This window comes from Lynx canadensis, chromosome E3 (assembly GCF_007474595.2).
Source record: "Lynx canadensis isolate LIC74 chromosome E3, mLynCan4.pri.v2, whole genome shotgun sequence".
Lineage (NCBI taxonomy): Eukaryota > Metazoa > Chordata > Mammalia > Carnivora > Felidae > Lynx > Lynx canadensis.
In genome coordinates, this window is record NC_044318.1 from 21763304 (window position 1) to 21785724 (window position 22421).

At 51.5% G+C, this 22421-nt stretch overlaps 1 protein-coding gene across 6 annotated transcripts in view; it reads left to right on the plus strand.

Moving 5' to 3' along the window:
• Positions 1–10751: 10751 nt before the first annotated feature.
• The window catches only part of IL4R (interleukin 4 receptor), a 43535-nt gene continuing 31865 nt past the window's right edge, over positions 10752–22421 (plus strand). For 2 of the 6 annotated variants that reach the window (XM_030301441.1, XM_030301444.1), the window contains exon 1: positions 10752–10838. The gene's annotated coding sequence lies outside the window, so the exon portion shown is untranslated. The remainder of the gene's footprint in view (positions 10839–22421) is intronic. The other 4 variants (XM_030301445.1, XM_030301442.1, XM_030301447.1 and 1 more) reach the window with 4 other exon arrangements.

A 22421-nucleotide genomic window follows, 5' to 3' on the forward strand; every position in this document is an offset into this window, starting at 1 on the left:
AGTAGGAGAGGGGAACTAGACTCCATCTTTTGGGAGGGAGATAAATAATTGGACGTGTTTTAATGTCACATCTACGTACCAATGACAGAGACCTAGAAAAAAAAAAACAGACGGTAAAGCACTGTGTTGGGTGGAGAATTAAGAGGACAGCTGACCAATGCTTCGAAACGCTTTTCTCTCTTCAGATCCGAAAACTTACAGCGGTTTGCTCGCCGAAGAATCAGAGTGGGGTCTGCTCAGCAAAGGAAGTAATTCCTCACTTAATTTTAACTTTTTTAGTGTTTATTTTTGGGAGAGAGAGACAGAGAGACAGAGCGCGAGCGGGGGAGGAGCAGAGAGAGAGGGAGACACAGAATCCAAAGCAGGCTCCAGGCTCCGAGCCATCAGCACAGAGCCCGACGCGGGGCTTGGGTCCATGAAGCACAAGACCATGACCTGAGCTGAAGTCGGCTGTGTAACTGACTGAGCCGCCCACGGACCCCAGTATTCCTCATTCTAGAGGCAGAGCAACCCTGTGGCAGTTACTCTCCTCCCACCTTGGCCTTGGTCCAGTCAGCCTTGCCACCTCCTGACCTCTGACCTCCAGCACGTGCAGCTCTTTGCCTGGGGGCTTGTCTCCCGGCTTTTGGAGCCTGCTCAGCACCCCCTCTGCTCCTTCTCCTACTTCCACCCTCTGGGGCTCTGGGCGAATGACTGGGAGGAGGAGGCATATAAATACCCCAGCTCCCTCCCCCTTGGTGAGATGACTTTACCGTGCTCGGTCCCCTCTTCCAAGAGTTCTGCGGCACAGCTAAGCCCTCAGTTGGCCACAGGGACTGCCTACTTAGTGATGCAGACTGTGTTCACTCTTTCCCTTCCCAGTCGTGCTTCCCATACCTCTCTCGGGTTTTCCTGGGACCGCCGTGGAGATAAGTTGCTGGCATGAGAATCCTAGTCTCAGAGTCTGCTTCCAGGGAAAACAAAGGAAGGCAACGAGGTTTAGAACTTGGAGGACAGGACTCGGAGTCTCAGCTCTGCCACGGAAAGCGCTTGGACATCATCGCTGCCACCCTCACAGGAGAGAAGTTGAAGAAAGTGAAGACCGAGGACTTTCCGTAGACCCTTCCGGGAATGGAGGTCATGGGGCGTGCCGCCACCCCGAAATCTGGAGAGACAAGGTGAACACAGAGATTCACAGCTAAGAAGACCAGCTTACTAGGTGCAGAAACCACCTTAGCTAATAATCGGTAGGAACACTTACAAGATAATTCTGATAAACTGCAGGAAGTCGACTGCGAACTAGCTCGGGAGATAAATCCTGGGGGCCCAGTCTTAGAAGGACCCCCTACTTTCATAGATTTCATAGATTTTCATAGATTTTACGTGAGGAGCCTACCACATTCTCAGCTAATACCAGACAGAAATCCCCTCCTGTTTGGGGGTAGGGAGAGGGGGAAGTAACCCTTCTAAAATACGCAGAACGCATTCTCCATAACAAAGGTCCGCCCTCTCAGGGAGGCCTCCAGAGCCACATCTGAGCTGAGAAAGGGGAAATTAAGACAACTCCAGCCTCATCCAGCCTTCCCATCTCTAGTAAGGCAAGAAAAAAAAAAAAAAGTCTAAGAAATGCTTCTGAAGGTCAGACTGGGAACTCAGGTCCTACAAAATGGAGATCCAGTAACAGCATAATAGATGGCTTCTCCTCTGACACCCTGCCACCCTATCCACGGGCTCTGGTGTACCAGTGGAGTACAACTGAGAATAGAAAGACAGTGATTTTATTTACTAAGGAGTTCTTAGAGAAACCCAAAGACCACAGAGGGTTAAAAAAAAAAAAAAAAAAAAAAAGGAAACTAGAGAAAACAAAAGCCTTCAGGACCTACAGCTACAGCAAATATCAAACACAGCCAGCTTCTCGCCAGATTAACCTCACATTAGCAACCTAATTATCTTGTTTCCTATTATGCACTATATCGGGTCCGGCTTTCAACAGAAATTGCCAAGATACGCTGAAAGGCAAGAAAAAAACACAGCCTGAGAAGACAAAGCAACTCTCACAGGCAGTGATGATACAGGTTCGAGACTTAATCAGACAGTAACTACAAACGGATATATTAAAGGACCTCACAGAGAAAGTAGACGATGTGGAAGCACAGAAAAGGACACTCTATGGAAGATTCAGAAAGGACCGTCAGGGAAAAAAAAAAATACGCCACACAGATAAGAGTAACGGTCTTAGTGGGCACGTGAGTTGACTGGACACAGCCCAGTGAGCTTGAAGTTTTGTCAACAGACACTTCCCAAACTGAAATGCAGACAGAAAAAGAATGACAAAAAAAAAAAAAGGGAGAAAATATTCAAGGACTGTGGTGCCACTGAAAAGGCGTTGCATGTGCATAATGGGAAAACCAGAAGGGGAAGAAAATGAGAAAGGAACAGAAGGAATATTTGAAGTGACAGTGGTGGAGAATTTTCTACGCTAACGACAAACACTGCAGAACAGATCCAGGAAGCTTAAAGAATACCAGGCACAAGATAAATATCAAAGGATCTGTACCTGAGCATACCATATTCAAACTGCAGAAAACCAAAGACAAAGAAGAAATCTTGAAAGGAGCAAGTGCGGGGGAAAACCCCTTATCTATAAAGAAACAGACTTTTTGTCAAAACCAGGCTAGCAAGAAGAGAGTGGGATGAAGTATTCAAAGTATTGAAAGAGAAAACCACCAGGGCACCTGGGTGGCTCAGTTGGTTAAGCCTCTGACTCTTGATTTCCGCTCAGGTCGTGATCTCACGGTTCGTGAGACTGAGCCCGGAGTCAGGCTCAGGGCTGACAGTGTGGAGCCTGCTTGGGATTCTCTCTCCGCCGCCCCCCCCCCCCGCCCCTGCCCCCGCTTGAGTGCGTGCTATCACTCTCTCACCCTCTCTCTCAAAATAAATAAATAAATAAACACTAAAAAAAACAAAAGATAAAAGCCACCAACCTAGAATTTAGCATCCAGTGAAATTACCCCTCAAAAGTGAAGGAGATGTTCTCAAACAAACAAAAACCAAGGAAATTTGTGGCCAATAGACCTGCCTCCCAAGAATTGTTAAAAGTTCTTTGGAGAGAGAGAAAATAATGTTAGAAACTCAGATCTACATAAAGAAGAGTGTCAGAGAAGAGATAAATTAAGGAAAATAAAAATGAAATTGTACGAAAAACCCTGAACTGATGTGATATATAGCTATTCAAAGTAATAATCATGTTGGGTGATTATAACATACGAATAAGTGAAATGAATGGCAACGAAGTTACAGGGAATGGGAGGGAGGAATTGGGAAAACTTTGTAGTACCTGTAACACAACAGTGTTGCTCGAAAATAAATTTAGATTACGTTGTAAATACATATTGCAACCTCTATGACAATCAGTAAACTTTAAAAAAAAAAGAAGTATAATTTATATGTTGAGAGAGGAGAGAAAACTTAATTCTATAAAATGCTCAGTGAAGACCAGAAAAATCAGAAAAAGAGCACGTTTTTTAAGAAACAAAGAAAACGTGCAATGAATACAAAGCAGTTACCAACAAGCTAGATATTAGCCCAATTATACTGATAAACATTTTAAAGTTGAATAGTTTAAATACACCAACTAAAATATAGAGACTGTCAGAGTGGCTTAAAAAGTAAGACCCAACTGCATTTTGTCTACAAGAAACCCATTAAAAAAATTTTTTTTATGTTATTTTTGAGAGAGAGAGAGTGTAAGGGGGGGAGGGGAAGAGAAAGAGGGAGTCACAGAATCTGAAGCAGGCTCCAGACTCCAGCCTCTGAGCTGTCCGCAGAGCCTGACACAGGGCTTGAACTTGCAAACTGTGAGATCATGACCTGAGCCAAAGTTGAATGCTTAACTGACTGAGCCATCCACGTGCCCCTACAAGAAACCCATCTTAATTGTATACATGCACTTAAATGAAAACTAATGGGATAAAGAAAGGTATACCATGCTAACATTAATCAAAAGAAAGCTGGAGTAGCCGTATTAACTTCAGACAAAGCAGACTTCAGCACAAGGAATAGTAGCAGGGATTAAAGAGGAAATTATAAAATGATAAAAGGGTCCATTCTCCAAGAAGACATAACAGCCCTTAATGTATATGCACCTAACAACAGAGTGTCAAAATACATAAGGCAAAAACTGATAGAACGGCAAGGAGAAATAGACAAATCCACTATTATTTGGGTAATAATATCATTGGATCTTAATAATATTGGAAGTTGGAGACTTCAACACCTTTTTTTTTAGTGATTGACAGATCCATTAAGCAAAACTCAGTAAGCGTATAGCTAAATCGAATAGCACTATCAGTCAACTGAATCTAATGGGCATTCACATAACTTAACAACAGAAGATTATACTTTCTTCTAAGCTCACATGGAACATTCACCAAGACACACCACAGTTTAGACTGTAAAATAACTGTAACAAATTTAAAAGATTAGAAATCATATAAAATACATACTTAGTCTACAACGGAATTAAACTAGAAATCAATAATAGAAAGCAACCTGGAAAATCCCAAAATAATTGGAGAAGAAAAAGCACACATAGATCAAAGAATACATCAGAGAAGAAATTTTTTAAGTATTTTATTTTTATTGTTTAAAGTTTATTTTGAGAGAGAGAGAGAGAACAATCATGAGTGGTAAAGGACAGAGAGAGAGAGAGAGAGAGAGAGAGAGAGAGGGAATCCCAAGAATGCTCCACACTGTCAGCATAGAGCCCGATGCAGGGCTCAATCTCACGACTCAGATCATGACCTGAGCTGAAATCAAGAGTCGGACACTTAACCAACTGAGAGCCACCCAGGTGCCCCTGAAATATTTTTAAATAAATGAAAATAAAAACATAACTTATCGAAATTTGTGAGGTGTGGTGAAAGAGGTGCTTAGAGGGAAATCTATAGCATTGAACACAGATACTAGAACTTAAGAAATCTTGGGGCGCCTGGGTGGCTCAGTCGGTCGAGCATCCGACTGTTGATTTCAGATCAGGTCATGGTCCCAGGATTGTGGGATCGAGCCCACGCTTAGTGTGGAGCCTGCTTAAGATTCTCTCTCTCTCCCTCTCTCTCTCTCTCCCCTTCTGCCCTTCTCCCCAGCACCCCCCTCACATTCTAAATTAAAAAAAAAAAAGAAATAAAACTAGATTTCTAAAAATGTTTGTTTATTTTTGATAGAACACAAGAGAGGGAGACACAGAATCCAAAGCAGGCTCCAGGCTCTGAGCAGTCAGCACAGAGCCCAACATGGGGCTCAAACTCACGGAACATGAGATCATGACCTGAGCTGAAGTCTGTCCCCCAACCTACTGAGCCACCCAGGTGCCCCGAAATAAAGCAAACTCTAAAATCAGTAACCTAAGAGATGAAAAATAAGCATATTAAAATATGCTCCACACAGTATGTCCTTAGGGGAATTGCAAATTAAAATGACAATGATAGGGGGCGCTCAGTGGCTCAGTTGGTTAGGCGTCTGGCTATGGCTCAGGTCACAAAGTCGCCGTTCAGGGGTTCGAGCCCTGCTCGGGTTCTGTGCTGACAGCTCAGAGCCTGGAGCCTGCTTCGGATTCTGTGTCTCCCTCTCTCTCTGCCTCTCCCCTGCTTGGCTCGCTCTCTCGCTCTCTCTCTCTCTCAAAAATAAATAAACATTAAAATTGTTTTTAAAAATAACAATATGCCAGTACACATCTACCAGACGAACTAAAATGCAAAAACACTGACCACACCAAATGCTGGCAAGAATGCAAAGCAGCAGAAGCCTCGTTCATCGCTGCTGGAAATGCACACCGGTAGGGACACTCTGGAAAAGCGTTTGAAAGTTTCGTACAAAACGAAACATTCTCTAACCATGTGATCCAGCAATCGCACTCCTCTGTATTTTCCCAAAGGAGTTGAAAACATGTCCACACAAAACTTGCGCACAAGGGCTTGAAGCAGCTTTATTCCTAACTGCCCAAGACTGATTTGGATAAAATGTGGTACATCCAGACGACGGAGTAGTATTCAGTGCTGAAAGAAAAAGAAAAAGAGAACGAAGGAGAAAAAGAAAAAGAAAAAGAAAAAGAAAAAGAAAAAGAAAAAGAAAAAGAAAAAGAAAAAGAAGGAAAGAAAGAAAAAAAGAAAAAGAAAACCATCAAGCCCCCAAAAGACAAGGAGGAATCCTAAAAGCGTATTCTAAGTGCGGAAAACTAAACAGGAACAGTAAATAGATCAGTGGCTTCCAAGGTTCACGTTGCTCTATCCTGGCAGACACAAGTCATCGCGCATTTGTCCAAACCCAATTTTGTCAAAAGCGTACAGGAGTGAGTGAACCCGGACGTAAACTGCAGACTTTAGTTAATAACAACTGCGTAAATATCGGTCACTAACCGGAACCAATACACCACACTAAGGCAAGACGCTAGTAACAGGGGAAGTCGTGCTCATGGAAGGGAGGTGTGTGGGACCGGTCTGCGCTACCCGTTTTTCTGTAAATCTACACCTCTTATTGAACAATTTTATTCACCTTTACTACTCCTTTAAAACCTGAGAGATGGGCTTAAAACAAGTGAGTTACGATGTGATGTGAGCTGAATTTGTATTGAAGCCACACTTGGGAACCCCCTGGGTGAAGGGACTGGGTTTTTATTATTTGGGGGTCTCCAGGCTCCTCCCTAGGCCTGACACAGAGCCGATAAAGGCTGCATAGCGCAGGGCAGGTGAATTTGAATAATGAAACCGTATGCAAAGTGACAAGCTTCCCATTTATTGCCTCTGGGGCCTCACGACAATTCCCTGTTCTCTTTAACTCCTATTTTGACATCATTTCAGACTTACAGGCAGGTGGCGAGAATCGTCCAAAGAATTCCCGGTGTTCCCTTCCCCCGATTTCCCCCCCGAAGACTTCACAGAGGACCCCATGTGGTGTGGCCTTCCCTGTCTTTCCAGTGTTTTCACCCCCATTTCCCAAGGAAGAAACAAGCTGAGGGAAAGGCCCCATTTTCATCTTCGTTCTGTTAGGAACAATGATGAACATTCACTGAGCGCCTACTACGTGCGGGGCATCGTTGCAAGCACTTCACGGGCCTTTTGGCATTTCCCCTCACCTGGCCCCAGGAAGCAGCCCGTCGGGATCCCACTTGGCAGATGTGGAAGTTGAGGCACAGGGACGGTGACCCTGCGGCCCAGAGTTCCACAGTCAGTAAGTGGTGGACTTGGTCTGCGGAGGCAGGTGTTTTGGTGACAATTGAAGAGTGAGGTTGACTTAAAACCGCAGAAAACAGGGTGGGAGCCAAGTTGGGAGTGTGGGAGGGCAGACGGCACAGGCCCCGAGATCAAGAGTCAGGCGATCAACTGACTGAGCCACCCAGGCTGTCCCTTCCTTATGACTTTCTTAATAACATTTTCTTTCTTTTTTTTTTTTTTCAACGTTTATTTATTTTTGGGACAGAGAGAGACAGAGCATGAACGGGGGGAGGGGCAGAGAGAGAGGGAGACACAGAATCCGAAACAGGCTCCAGGCTCCGAGCCATCAGCCCAGAGCCCGACGCGGGGCTCGAACTCACGGACCGCGAGATCGTGACCTGGCTGAAGTCGGACGCTTAACCGACTGCGCCACCCAGGCGCCCCTACATTTTCTTTACTCTAGCTTACTTTATTATTATTATTATTTTTATTAAAAGCTTTTGTGGGCGACTGGGTGGCGCAGTCGGTTGAGCATCCGACTTCAGAGCAGGTCATGATCTTGTGGTTCGTGGGTTCAAGCCCCGCATCGGGCTCTGTGCTGACAGCTCGGAGCCTGGAGCCTGCTTCGGATTCTGTGTGCCTCTCTCTGCCCCCTTCCCCGCTTGTGCTCTCTCTCTCTCTCTCTCTCAAAAAATATATAAACTTATGGGGCGCCTGGGTGGCTCAGTCAGTTAAGCGTCCGACTTCGGCTCAGGTCTTGATCTCACAGCTCGTGGGTTCGAGCCCCGCGTTGGGCTCTGTGCTGACGGCTCGGAGCCTGGAGCCTGCTTGTGATTCTGTGTCTCCCTCTCTCTCTGCCCCTCCCCCGCTCATGCTCTGTCTCTCTCAAAAATAAATATTAAAAAAAATTTTTTTTGAAAGCTTTTAAAAAATGTCTATTTATTTTGAGAGAGAGAGAGCATGGAGGAAGGGCAGAGAGAGGGAGAGAGAGAGAGAGAATCCCAAGCAGGCTCCACCCTGTCAGCCCAGAGCCTGACACAGGGCTCGAACCCACGAACCATAAGATCATGACCTGAACAGAAACCAGGAACCAGACACTTAACCAGCTGAGCCCCCCAGGAGCCCCTCTAGCTTCCTGTATTCTAAAAATACAGTATGTAATACTGTACAATATGGAAAATATGGTTTAATCAACTGTGTTATCTGTAAGGCTTTGGTCAACAGTAGGCTATTAGGAGTTACGTTTTTGGGGAGTCAAAGTTGCATGTGGATTTTCTACTGCCCCGGGGTCTGCACCCCTAACCCCCCATGTCATTCAAGGGTCAGCTGTATATGAGTTTGAGTCCCTGGGTGTGGGTGTGAATGTGTGTGGCCGTGTGAGTGTGCACCCCTGTGAACACGTGGAGTGTGTGGATGAGCGTGAGTCAGTGTGAACATATGGGTGGGTGAGTGAGTGTACGTGGAAGGGTATGAATGTATGCAGGTGTGCGAGTGGATGTGTGAGTACGTGAGTGTGAATGTATGCACGTGAACGTGTTTGGAGAATGTGAGTGAGTGGGTGTGAGGGTGGGTGTGAACGTGCGTGCAAGCTTTTCTAGGCAGGAACAAACCTGTGTCAGTGAAGGAATGCCTACACCTGCCCCCAACCCCCCCTGCCATTGCTCTTGGCGGATTTCACGTGAAATGCAGAATTCCCTGGCGCCTGGGTGATTAAGTCGGGTAAGCGTCCGACTCTTGATTTCGGCTCAGGTCGTGATCTTACGGTTCACGAGATCGAGTCCCGTGTCGGGCTCAGCGCAGAGCCTGCTTGGGATTCTCTCTCTCTGCCCCTCCCCTGCTCATGCTCTGTCTCTCTCTCTCTCTCAAAATAAATAAATAAAAACATAAAAAAAAGAGAAATGCAGAATTCCCATCTGACCTGAATTCCTGTTGGAATTCACAGCTTGTCTGGCCAAGCTTCCTGGCTCTTGCTGAGGCCCCTCTCCCTGGCTGCCCTGGCTGTCCCCATCCAGTGTTCATCACACACAACTGCTTGCGTTTGTTACTTGTCAGGGCTCCCGCCTGACCCCCGGGGCGAAGAAAGCAGGGGATGGGTATTTCTCACTCTCTCCTGCCCCCAGCGCAGGCCCTGGCACATGGAGGCATTAATACATACATGCTAAATTATTGTAGCTTTTCTCACCTCTAGGTATTTGCTCGCCCCATCCCCTCTGCCTGAATGCCTTTCCCTTCTCCCTCCCTTTTCTGCACTGATCTTTGGAGAGACCGTCAGAGGCCATGTCCTCCAGGAAGCCACCCTTGACTCCCCCCAAACTGTCTACTGCCATATACTTGAACTGTAAGGTCTCAGTAAGCAGGGTCCATATTTATTTCGTTATCTCCATATCTGTGTCCTCAGCACTTGTCACAGGCTTAGGCACACAGTAGGGCCGAGAAAAAAATAAGTGCATGAAAAATAATGAAAGAGAATTGAAGTACTGTGTCCCCTCCCAGAGGCTTCTCTGTTTCCCTGGCTCACCCTCCACCACAGCAAGCCCATCGGGCTGTCCTTGGCTGTGAGGATTCTGCCTCTACTCTAAGACCAGGAGCTCCTTGAGCCTAAGATGGGGTCAAATTACCCTCTGGGTCTCCAGCACTCCGCAGCCTGAGTGAGCACATCCTCTTGCCTCACCTCCTTCCATTTTCCCTTCCTCAAGCCTCTCCAGCCAAGCTAGCCTTCAGACAAGTACTCCAACATGCCACCCCAGGGCCTTTGCACTTGCTGTTTTCTCTCCCTGAACTAGTCTTCCCCCATATTCTGTTCAGGATCAGCTCAAACGTGTCTTCATCGGGGACACCTTTCAACCACCGACCCCGACTGGCCTAATAGGTCCCTCTCTGCTTTATTTTCTTCTCCGGACCTCTTTGTCACCTGAAATATTTTATTCTCTTAGCATTCTTCCCTACTGCTTGGCTCCATTGGGGTTTTTATGGTGTCCAGTGGTTAGTGGTCTACGGAGCCTGGGCTCAAATCCCACACCTGCTGCACGCTTCTCACCAAGTTGCCCCTCTGTGCCTCAGTTTCCCCATCCGTAAAACGAGTGATAGTAATATAGCTCCCTCCTAGGGTAGTTGTGAGAGTTAAATAAATTACTACATGCAGTGCCTCACAACAGAGCCTGCCAGATCTTACCAGCTATTGCCAGAAGAGTTGTTTCACTACCCTAAATTCTTCGGGCCCCCGGCATATGGCAGGCGCTCAGTAAACGTTGAAGGAACAAACGCACAGGGGCACCTCGCAGAAGCTGGGCCGCTGGGAAGGGGAGAGGGATGAAAGCCGCCCAACGCTCCAGCCCCACATGCACCTGCCCCTCTGCAACGCGAGGCTGGGGGCCGGAGCCGGGGCGTCATTCGGAGAGCCAGGGGGAAGCACTGCGGGGTTCTGGCGGGAGAGGCCGCGCGGGGGAGAAGGCGGGCCCGGGAGCCGGGCCCGGACAGTGGGCGGCCGGGAGGCACGGGGCGGGGCCTGCGGAGGGGCGGGGCGCAGGAAGCCGGGGCGGGCCGCCTCGCGCGCCCAGGAAAGCCCCGCGCGGCGCGGGCAGGACTGGCCGACCGGGGGTCCCCCACATCCCGCTCGGGCGCCGGCGCGGCGAATGGACCCGGGGCGCGCAGGTAGGACGCGGGCCCATGCGCGCGGCGGAGACGGGGGACCGGCCGGGGGACGGGCTCGGCCGCCGGCGGGCTTCCAGGCGACGGGGACCCCCGGGCCGACCGGACCCCGTCGGGGGTCGCCCGGAGCCCGCTCCCCCCCGCGCCCCGAGCGGCGGCCGGCTCGGCCCGGGCGCCCCCGGGGGCGGCGGACGCGCGGAGCGGGGACCCCGGCGCGCCCCCCAAACTCGTGCTGGCCCGGAGACGCCAGCGGGGACGCCCCTCGGGGACCCGGGGCCGTCGTGAGCGTGGGGTGAGGCGGGGCTCGGGCCATGCAGCGCCAGTGTCCCAGCGATCACCCCCTGCCCCGCGCGCAGGAAATGGGTGAGGATTGGGGCGGAGGGGGGGAGGGGGAGTTCCGAAAACTGAACTTGGTTACCCGGTCGAGGCATCTGGGGAAACGGGGCCCTGTCGACTCCTTGTTCTCCTTACTTGAATGTTGGGTAGACCCAGTAACAATAGCGGTCATTTAACTGGACTCATTTTGTACAGATTCTGTCCTGAGCATTGAACGTATTCTGAGTTAAATCGCACAATAACTGTTTTGGTCGGTGCCGTGTGTCCGTCCGTTTTTCAGAGGAGGACGCTGTGTGGCACAGGCAATTTAAATGACTTGCCCGAGGTGGACAGCTGCCTGGAAAGGGTGCGGCAGGATTCGAACCCAGGCGGTTCTGACGCCAGAGCCTGTCGTGGTCCACCCGTCGGCAATATTTGTCAAACTACCCCATAAACGAATTATCCAAGGGATTTTATTAAAAGGCAGATTCCCGGGCTGTCTTCAGTGAGGTTCCGATTCGGTAAATCTAGGAACCTGGAGTTTTAAAAACCCACAACATCTGGATTTCTTATATCAAGCACGACTGGGGACCAAGCAACCCTCAGCGGTCCTGCTGCTGGGATTTGCAGATGGCTCCCCTGCCAGCACTCATCCCGGTGGGGGTCCTAGCCTCTGCTCTTCCCCAGCTGCCTTCCAGGTTCCACCCCTGCTGCTCCTTCCCTAAGGGTGGCCTTTTAGAAGCCTGGGCATTTTCTGGGACATCAGTGCCTTGATTACAATCCTAAAGTCCGATGGGGAAACTGAGGGTGAGGTGTACCTCTGTCCAGGGTGTCCCCCCACGGTCAGGGGCTTCCAGAGTCCTGCAAAGACTCCTCAAGAGCAGCTCACCTGCCCCGTGGTTACAGATGTGGATGCTATGGTGTTGGCAGGGAGCAAGGGGTTGGGGGGGGGGGGCAACCTCCCGCAGCAGCCATCCATTCATTAATCAGCACCCGCTGGGCTCCTACAGGACACTGCTCTAAATAGCACTGGTGTTTGCCTTTCGGGGGGGGGGGGGCTCGCGCAAGTAGGGGTGATCACCTGGCAGGGACAGGCTTCATGGAGCGGGGACCCCTGAGCCAGCCTTGGAAGAGGGGCGGGGGAGCTTGGCTGCGGGAGAATGGGAGGGAAAGGCATGCTGAGCACTGGGAGCAGCTGGGAGCAGCTGGGAGAGGCCTGAGGGAGAGGTGCCAGGGGGAGGGGGAGGCAGCCAGACAGGGATGGGAAGGTGCGTCTGGCCACGTTGTGGAAGGCCTTGAATGCCATGCTGAAGAGTGTGGCCCAGTGCACTTCACCTCAGCCCGAGCCATAAAAATCACAATGCAGATTCCTGGGTGCCCCCGGATCCCTGAAGCCAAGGCTGGAGGGAGGCCTTGGGAAGGCAGCAGGGAGGGAAAACCACTCGTGAGTCAGGCACTCTGGTTACCACACGCCCAGTTACCAGCAGATCTGGGATCACCTGAAGATTTCCACATTCCGGGCAGCAGCTCAGTGACTGATGTGTTTTGTACCACACAGCAGGGGCAGGGAGGTGGTCCCCTAAGGCAGTCAGTTTCCAGATGCTCTGATTTAGCAACGCAGCTGAAATGCACTGTGGGAGAAGTGAGGAGAGGGCCTGTCCTGGACCCGTCCTCTCCCTCCACCCCTACTCCCCTACCCCCCGGAATGGAGGTGCTGCCCTCTGCCCTCAGCTGCCTTTGATGGCATCTGCAAGGGAGGCAGGGACAGAGCCCCCCGGGGTGCTTCACATGTGTCAAGCTGGGCTTTCACGAAGGCTAAGGGCATCATGTCTTATAAGATACTTAACACAGTTTCCAAAACGTCGTACATGCACAACAAATGTTCATGACTGTTTTTACCCGTTAGGAAGTATAGCGTGGGGTGACGAGTGTGGACTCTGGAGCCAGGTTGCCGAGGTTCAGATGCTGGATTTCCAATTTACTAATTTGTCAGGACCTCAGTCTCCCCGTTTATGAAATTACAGTGGCTGCTTTATACCGTTGTAGCAACGATTAAGTGAACGGATACATGTCGAGCCTCCAGAACAGTGCCTGGTACTGACTGAGCACTCGGTATTTGTTAAATAAATAAAGGAACCCCATTGGATGGGATCGAATCGATCCATTTTGCCAGGGAGGAAACTGAGACCCAGAGATGTGTGCAGTGGCCTTGCCTAAGGCCATGTTATCTAGGAGCCACAGGGAAGGATTTGAATCTGCCTTTCTCCCCAGCCTGAGTTCTCTCCCGCTATGTCAGTTTGCTCAGGTTAGCAAGAGGGACATCTTTCTGAGCGTTCCACATGCCCAGTCACGTTTGGCCAGAATTCCCTTGGCTCGGCTAGAAGACAGGCCAGTGGCTCGCCTGGCTGTGTATGAACTTGCCCTTTGCAAGAGGGTGGACAGGAAGCCCAGGGGAGACTGAAGGCTCTTGCAGAGGCCAGGGCAACCAGCGTCACACAGGGCTGTCTCCCTGTTTTCTGACTGCCATCGAGTCATTCTGTTTCTCTGAGCAGGAGGCAGAGAGAAGGACACAGGCTTGCAGACAGGGGCCCCGGGTTCAGATCTGACCTCGCTATTTCCTATCTGTGTGATCGTGAGGCACTTGCTTAACCTCTGTGAGCCTCGGTTTGCTTGTCACGAAAATGGGTATTGGGGGGTGTTCAGGGCATAGGTTTTACAGGCACCTTGCCCACGGCTCAGTGATGGCGGTTTCTCTTCTTGGTTAGGACAATCGCTTCTCCATATCCAGCACCTGGCTAGCGCATTCACGTCTTCAAATATTCATCAAGCACCTATATGTTCCAGGAGCTACTGACAGAGTCTTGGACAAAGTCCTTGCTCTCCTAGGGTTTAAATTCTAGTTTGAAGACGGGCGATACGCAACTAAGCAAACACATTCACATCTATCACCCTTATTCCTAATTCTGAACTCTGCAAGTTCTGAAAACCGACAAGGTTTTCCATCATTCAGTTGGAAGCAAGAACCGAGGGGAACTAATCAGGGCGTTCTTTGGTGTGTTTGTTAATCCCCCTGGACGCCAACGCTTACGTTGAGAAATTGACGTGAGCGATGGGGGGGGGGGGGGGGAGGCTGAGAAATTGACGTGAGCGATGGGGGGGAGGGAGGGGGAAGTGCTGGACCCATGGGGGGAGGGGGGGCAGGGTGGTTACGCCTGGTGGGATTTTATCCTCAATGACCTGTCTATAATCTGAGTTACTGTGACTTCTGAGACATGCCTGGTCCCCCGGGATTTCACACAAGAGGACAGGGACCTTCAGGACCCCGTCAGGACCGGGGAGGAAAACGAAAGCCGGGGGAGGGTGGACTTTGCGGGAGCCTCTCCCGAGGAGCCACGTTTAGGACGATGTGGGGCAGAGGCCCCAGGGAAGAATGGGCCGGTGGGGGGAGGGTAGGGAGCCCGCAGGGAAGGTCTCGTCCACCCCACCAACCCCGCCTCCCGGCCCGCTGCTTGTCCCTGGCTCTGGGCGCACAGTTCTGTCTAAACTCGCATGTCCTTGCCTTTCCAAGATGTGGCCGTGAGTCTGAGATTCCGGGTTTGGCTCTGACTGACTCATTCTCACCCACGGGGGCCTGTGTGGCATTTCCGAGTTTGCTTTAGAGATTCTGGGACGTGTCTCAAGCAGGCCCGGGTGCCAGCCGGCTGGAGAGGATCAGCAGCGGGGCGGGCATCTGAGTCCTCCCTCCTCCCTCCTCCCTCCTCCAGGGACAGAGGAAGGAAGTGGGTCCGTGTGAGGGGAAGAGAGCGTGGCCTCCTGGGTTTGGTGTAACCCTTCCTAATATTAGCGGAAGGACTGTAGTTCTGAGCAGCGGGTTGATGAAGGGACTAACCACACACCTGAAAGTAACAGGTACACACACATCTCGAGGGTCAGCACCAGGCTTCCACCGGCTCAGCAGACGTGTTAGGGACTGGGGACACAGCAGTGAATGACACAGAAGCGAGAGCCCTCTTAGAGCTGACAGTCTAGCGAGGGAGGTGACTTTTGAGGTGAGACCTGCGGTAAAAAGGCACATGGACATCCGGAGAGTGATTCCAGCAGCGGGAACAGCAGGTGCAAAGGCCCTGAGGCGGGAACAGGCTTGGTGCGTCTGACCCACAAGGAAGCTGATGTGGTGGTATGGAAGTGAGCCAGACACCGAGGGGTAGGAGCATAGGTCAGGGAGGAAAACGGGAACCAGATCCCTGCAGTGTCTCGTTCACCTTGTAAAGTAACCTAGTAACCTTCCCAAGTAGGAAGGAACTGCTCTTATCTAGACTTCGCCGATGAAGAAACAGGCACCGAATAGTTGAGTAACTCGTCCAAGGTCACACGGGTGGCAGCGCAGGGCCGTGCACCCAGCAGCTCCAGCATCTCCAGTCTTTACCACGGTGTTTAAACACCTGGATGTGGTCAGGCCCGGATTGGTGTTACGGGTGATTCAGTCATCATGCAGATCGTTTTACAGATCATTCTGCCGACGAGCACGTTCCCGGCCTGTGACCGTGACTGTGACATCCACCACAGCACAGAGCACACAGTGAGGATCAGGCACGGCACTGGGTGAACACGGGCAGATGAGTGGGCGCCTCCCCGTTTCCCCGAGGAGGAAACTGAGGCTCTGGGTAAGTGGCCGATCTGGGTGGCACAGCTCCAAGGGGGCAGAGTCTGGATTCAGACCCACGGCTGCTGACCTGGGAGCCTATGCATTTAACCACTGTTCTGAGCCGTACAGCCCAAGGAGTAGAGAACTACGTTTCACGGTCAGAAATGAGGGGACCACAGTCACCCAGAGCCATTTTGGGGAACTGGGGAGGCCCTGAGGTTTTCCTGAAGGAGCCAGGAGAGCGTTCTGCCTTTTCAAAAGGGGAAACGAATCTCTCTGGAGAGGGGAGACACTAACTAGATCTCTGGACGGGCGGTCCTCCAGGCTCTTGGAGCCTTAGCCTCTTGACGATCTTGCCCCTGGCCATAGAGCACGGGCCTTCTGGAAGGCAGATCCTCGTAGCTGGGCAGCTCTAACTGGGAGAAAATCTTTCTGGAGATTTAGCCAAACTAACTTTCCGGTAACATTCACTTTCTGACTCTGGTTCTGCCCCCTTGGAGGTAGTAACCAGCTCCCCCCAACCCTAGCCCTTATTCAGACTACACAGGTATAGTCCTTTCAACCGCTCTTCCTGACTCAAGGAATTGTAGAGAATTCAGCCTGGCTTTAGACATGAACAGTTTCATCAAAGTCTCACATAAAACCCATTGCTTCCCCCAGTGTCTGCCCAGTCACAGAGGAGGAAGACTGTCACCTCCTTGGATTTGGACCCATATCTTTGTTGATACAACCTGCAGTCATACTTTATAGTGACCACATCCCGCTTGGAGCGTACATTGGGCTTGCCAGCTAAAACCTCCAGATCTCTCTTCTGCACGAGCTGCTGTCTGTCAAAGTATATTCCGTTATGAGACTCCTTATTTGAGGCTAGCACTTGTTTTTTAGTCTTTCTTGTTTTCTAGTAAATCTACTTCAGGCTAAGAGGCTATAATTTTTTTTTTCTTTGAGTACTCCTTTGGCTTCATTTCACAGGTCTTGTGACACAATGCAAAAATAATTTAGTTTCCCTTTTGATTAAAAGTGTTATGCACTTTAGGGGCGCCTGGGTGGCGCAGTCGGTTAAGCGTCCGACTTCAGCCAGGTCACGATCTCGCGGTCCGTGAGTTCGAGCCCCGCGTCAGGCTCTGGGCTGATGGCTCGGAGCCTGGAGTCTGTTTCCGATTCTGTGTCTCCCTCTCTCTCTGCCTCTCCCCTGTTCATGCTCTGTCTCTCTCTGTCCCAAAAATAAATAAACGTTGAAAAAAAAAAAAAGTGTTATGCACTTCAAACGTTTTTAAAGATGAATGGATTTTTTTTTTTTGAAGTTATCCTTGTGTTCTTGGAGTCTCAATTTGTTGCATTATGGTCAGTATTTATGGCTTGTATGATATCAGTGATGGAGAATTTGTGAAGATCTTTGTAAGATTCTCTGGTTAGTTTCTTTTGTATGTCCCACTTGTCTTTGAAAGGATGTATATTTTCTGGTGGGTGTGGAGGTTTTTGTTTTGTTTTTAATGTTTGTTTATTTTTGAAAGAGAGAGAGTGCAAGTGGGGGAGGGGCAGAGAGAGAGAGAGAGGGACCAAAGATCTGAAGCAGTCTCCGCAGTGACAACAGAGAGCCCGATGTGGGGCTTGAACTCACACTCCCCAAGGTGGGTGTAACGTTTCAGAAATAGAGCTCTTGGATCAATTTTGCTAATTACATCATTCATGTTTTCTATGTTTTTATGTGTTTTTCTCTGTCTGACTTCTCTCCCGCTCTGATAAAGGATCTACTCATTTCACCTTGACCTTTTCTTGTTTGTTTTTTTTTTTGCTTTATTTTCAAAGCTGTGTTGTTCAGTGCATATAAAAACAAAACGTGAATAGAAGAAGGGTTCATGATATTTATTCCTTCTGGTGAATTGCTCCTTGGATCAGTATAAAAGAGCCACCTTTCTCTTTTAATACTTTGCTGTCTTGAATTTATTTTATTCAGTGTTCCTTCATTCCCATACCTCTTATCTTTATGCGCATTGGTCTCTTGACCAATTCTCTGTCTTCTTTTCTTCAACACTAAAGTTGAAGGACTTTTCTAGGAATTTTCTTTGACTACAGTCTTGTAGCCACATAAATTAAAAATAATTATATATATATGTGTGTATATATATATATATATATACACACACACACGTATATATTACCTCTCAGACTCAGCTCTGTAACCCACTTGCTGCATAATTTGGGGCAAGTCCTTTTGCCTGTTTACCTTAATTTCCTCATCTGTAAAATGGGGACATGACTCACTTGGCCTCTCCTCTCGGGTTTCTGTAAAAATAATGAGAGTGGAGAATAGAAAAGTTGCTGCCTACATCCCTACGAGTTAGTCACTGGGTGTGAATATGGGCTGGCTTTCCAGACGGTGAGAAGAGGGAGGGATGGAGAGGGAGGGAGGGGCAGGGAGGACCGTGCCAGAGCCCTGAGGGTGAAGGCCGACTTCATGGTGGCTGCCCCTGGTTGGCTGCCTGGGCTGTTCACAGATACATGAGTAAGACAAGTCTCTGGCCTGGAGGGGCTTCTGGTCTGGAAGAAGGTGCAGCTCACTGCTCATAGGACAGAGGGACAGGCAGGGAAGGGCTGAGGAAGGAGCGGGGTTTGAGTAGCAGTGTCCCAAGGGGGTGGCTTAGGAGGTGGGCACTGAGAGGGGAATCTGGGGCACATTTGGGGACGGGTGGGGGGCAGCGCTGGGAGAGCGCAAGGTTGGTAAGGACCGCTCTTGGGCTCCTGGTCCTCCCCTACGAAGGAGGAAGGCAGGGGGCTTGCAGAATTTGGAGGGTCCTTGACACCAAAGAGCAGGCAAAGTTGGGTCTCCAGCCCCACCCCTTCCTCGTCACCATAACAACCACATCCCATAATGAATAAGAGGAACTAGGGACAGAAGGGAGGGAAAGGTAGCGGCCTTACACCTTCAGGGGTGGGGGTGGGGCCGGTGCACCAGGAGGCCGGGGGGGGGGGGGGGGGGGGTCTTGCCTCTTGTTGGGGGCGTCTCAGGACACCCACCCACCCCAGATGACGCCAGCTGGTCGTCGGAAGCCAAAGGGAGACCATAGATGTGTGGTGTGGTTTTTGAAAATGGAACTCTTTTCCAACGTTTAAAAATCAGGAAAATATGCGTAGAAATCTGGACTTCTAGCTTCTTTTGAAAAATAAGGAGACCTAGCAATGCCCAGGCCTTCGCTGATGTGGCAAAAAGCGGCTGACACAGAGTGACGGCTGCCCTTTAGGGCTGGGCCTGTGCCCGCCCGCTGCGGCTTGTCCCTTCTCTGCCGTTGAGGTCTTGGGTCTGTGATCCCTTAGACACCTGGGTCGTCTGGGGCAGGCGGCTGTGAGCTGTGCGACCCCCCCACCGAGATAGTGAGTGAAGAAGCAGGTAGGCTGAAGTCGGGGGCCCCTGTAAAGGCTGGGGAGTGGACTGCGGGGTCTTTGGGGACCCTCGTGGCCCTGAGCATGGATGGGCTGAGACGTTTGCGGCCGTGCCCCCTCAGCCCGGATCGCACACCCGTTCACCCATCTCTTTCCCTTTTCCTCCTTAGTGAGCTTACATGCAGGCCGGTGCACAGCTCCGTGCATTTTCCCAAAGCGTGCACTTGCGTGTGTAACCCAGCTTGACCGGCCCCCCAGAAGGTTCCCTCCTGCCTGCCCCGCCAAAGACACTTCCCTGACTTCTGACCCCAGGATCAAGGGGTGTCTCCTTTGGAACTTGCTGTAAGTGGAATCAGTTTTACCCTTTGGAACCCGGCTTCCTCCATTCAGTTTGCGCCCGTGAGACCTGACCACGGTTGGCATGGCAGCTGTCGCTACTCAGGGTCTCGGAGCGTTTCCTTGGTGCTTGAAGATGGGCTTTTGCCACCTGCTCCATCCACGCTGTCCCTAGTGCCTCTTCCACCCCTCTGTGGTCTCTCCGTCCCCTTGTGCGACCGGCGAGGCAAGTGGTTCTGTCCTCACGTCACAGACGAGGAGACTGATGCTCTGAGAGGGCCCCTGGCTTGCCTAGGCCTGTCAGCCGGTCAGGGCAGGGCCTGCACACTTAGGCCCAGAGTTATGCTTCTGTGTGTCAGATGCTCTGAGGTCGCTGCCCACGTGGGCGGCCCCACGCGTCCGTGTGTCCCTCACCGTGCCAGGAATAATATTGGCGCAGGGCAGGGTGGACAGCAGATTGGACTCCAGGGAGAGACCTCTGCCCCCAGCACCTGTCTGCAGGCAGAAAGTGAGCAGGGAGATCTTGCCTATGCTGACGTGCTACCTACCGGCTGTGGGTTTGCCCAGGGGGCAAAGTCCTGGTCACTGTTGAGACAAGTTCACAGATGAGGGCTGGGCAAACAGGGACAGAAGCCAAGTTCCAGCTCACTCGCTTCCTGCCTGGTCACCTTGGATGATCCCTGAACGCCTCCGAGCCTCGGCTTCCCTCTCTCTGCGGTTCTTAGGCAGGTTCCTGGGCCTCTGGGTGTCAGTTTCCCCCGTGTCTGCCGTGGGGATGGTACTCACCGCACCTGCCATGTTCCTCGGGTTGCTGTTAGGGTTAAATGAGTTGCTGAAGTTGTAAGTGCACGACAGTCTGCTATGACCAAGGCTGTGGCCGGTCAGTTTGGGGGGTGGGGTGGCACCCATGGGCAGAAGGGCCCAGGGCATGGTCTCTAATGGCTGGAGGAACTGGGGACACACAGGGGCAATCATGGTGACTTCTGCGGACCTCGGGAAGCAGGCCCACTGGGAGCCGTGACTGTCCCTAGGACCAGCAAAATCTAATCAGCATCTTGGGGCCAGATGTCATAATCATGGTAATGCCCCAATTACCAGCATTCTGCAGTCACTTCCCCCGGGGTGGCCAAGATCGGTGCCTGCATTAAGGTATTTAAGGAAATTCGGAGCCAGAATTGGTCAGTGTTTATCTAGCTGTGAGAGGTGGAAAATTCCAGCTTGTGGAGCTGTGTCCCTGCTTTCGTGAGGGATGGCCGTCCAGGCCCTCCTGCACTGAGCACATACCCGTGGCCCCTCTGCTGTGTGCCGAGCAGTGTATTATTGGCTCTGGGGTCCCAGCAGTGAACAGGGTGGACACAGCCTCGGGTCTTGTGGGAGCTGGGGTCCCCGTGGGGCCCTTGGACGAGGTACAGGACGTGTGTGCATGTGGTGAGCCTCAAGGGATAAGTGCTAAACAGAGAAATGGCCTTGCGAGTGACGGGGGTCAGCTGCCGTTCCTGATTCTGTGGCATCTGGACACGGGGCCCGTAGGCTCAGCCTCTTCCCTGGGGCCTCCAGGACCTTCTGAGGTCCAGCCTCCCCTGGGTTCCCACTGGCAACTTGGGACAGCCAGCACGAGTGTCCCCGCTGCCATAAAGTGGCCAGCCTGTCCCCAAGATGGTGCCCCCTCCAGCGGGTCTGGCCCAGCCATGTCCTGTGAAGGAGGTCCACGGTCTCCAACCCTCTCCTGTCCCCCTCAGACAAGGCCTTCCCTAACTCTGCGCAACCCCGTGGGTTCCGACACGGCTAATGACCTTCAGGCCTGTCTCCAGCCCAAGCCTACCTTCTGAGCTCCAGGCCAGTAGAATGTATTGCCTCCGTGGGGCGCCTGGGGGGCTCGGTTGGTGTAGCGTCTGACTTCAGCTCAGGTCATGATCTCACTCCTTGTGAGTTCGAGCCCCACATCGGGCTCTGTGCTGACAGCTCGGAGCCTGGAGCCTGTTTTGGATTCTGTGTCTCCCTCTCTTTCTGCCCCTCCCCCGTTCATGCTGTGTCTTTCTCTGTCTCCAAAATAAACATTTAAAAAAAAAAAAAAAAAAAAAAGAATATATTGCCTCCCGGACTGGATGCCCACTCCCCACCACCTGCTTCGACTCCCCGTGTCCCCGGCATGGGGGGCACGTGATCTTCCTGGCGCCCACTGCCAGCCATCGGCAAGTTCACCACCCTTACCTCCCGTGCAGGGCTGAGTTTGCCCCTCGTCTCCAGCAGCACCCAGCACGCCCCTCAGCCCGGCCACCTCGGCCTCGAACCTACAGCCCTTCTCCACACCGAAGGTGGAGTGGACTTACTGGCAGGTGCACCTGCTCCTGCCCTGCCTAACAACCTTCAGTGGCTCCCCGTTGCACTGGGGATGGATGGGGTCTGAATCACGCACTGTGCCTGGTTGGCAGTGTTGACCTCTCCTTCTGTCCGTCCCTGCAGCCCACGGCCTATCTTGCGGGGTGGGGGATGGGCCATGCCCTCCATCCTCCCTGGCTATTCACTCATTCTTCACTCGTCACTTCCCCCGTCTCTTTCCTTCTCCCGAGACTCCTCAGGATCAAAAATGGGCTTAATCATTGTCGCCCCCTCACAGTGAGGACTTAGAGCATCTAGAACAGCGGCTGGCACTGGGGGGGCACCGTGTAAGTGTAGAAATAAGAACAAGGTGGGAGACGCAGGGTTGCTTGTTGAGGGGGTACCCTGCACCGGCCGCCGGGCTTGGCCTTCTGCTTACAGAGGACGCGACGTGGCCTGCCCTCACGGAGCCCACGGCGCCTCCTGTGCGTGGGAAGGTCTTCCTTCCTCTGCACACGGCACCCCTGCCCTCCCCTGGGGGGTCCCTCTAGGGACACTTGACCCTCGAGGACCAGCGTGGATCCTCCCTG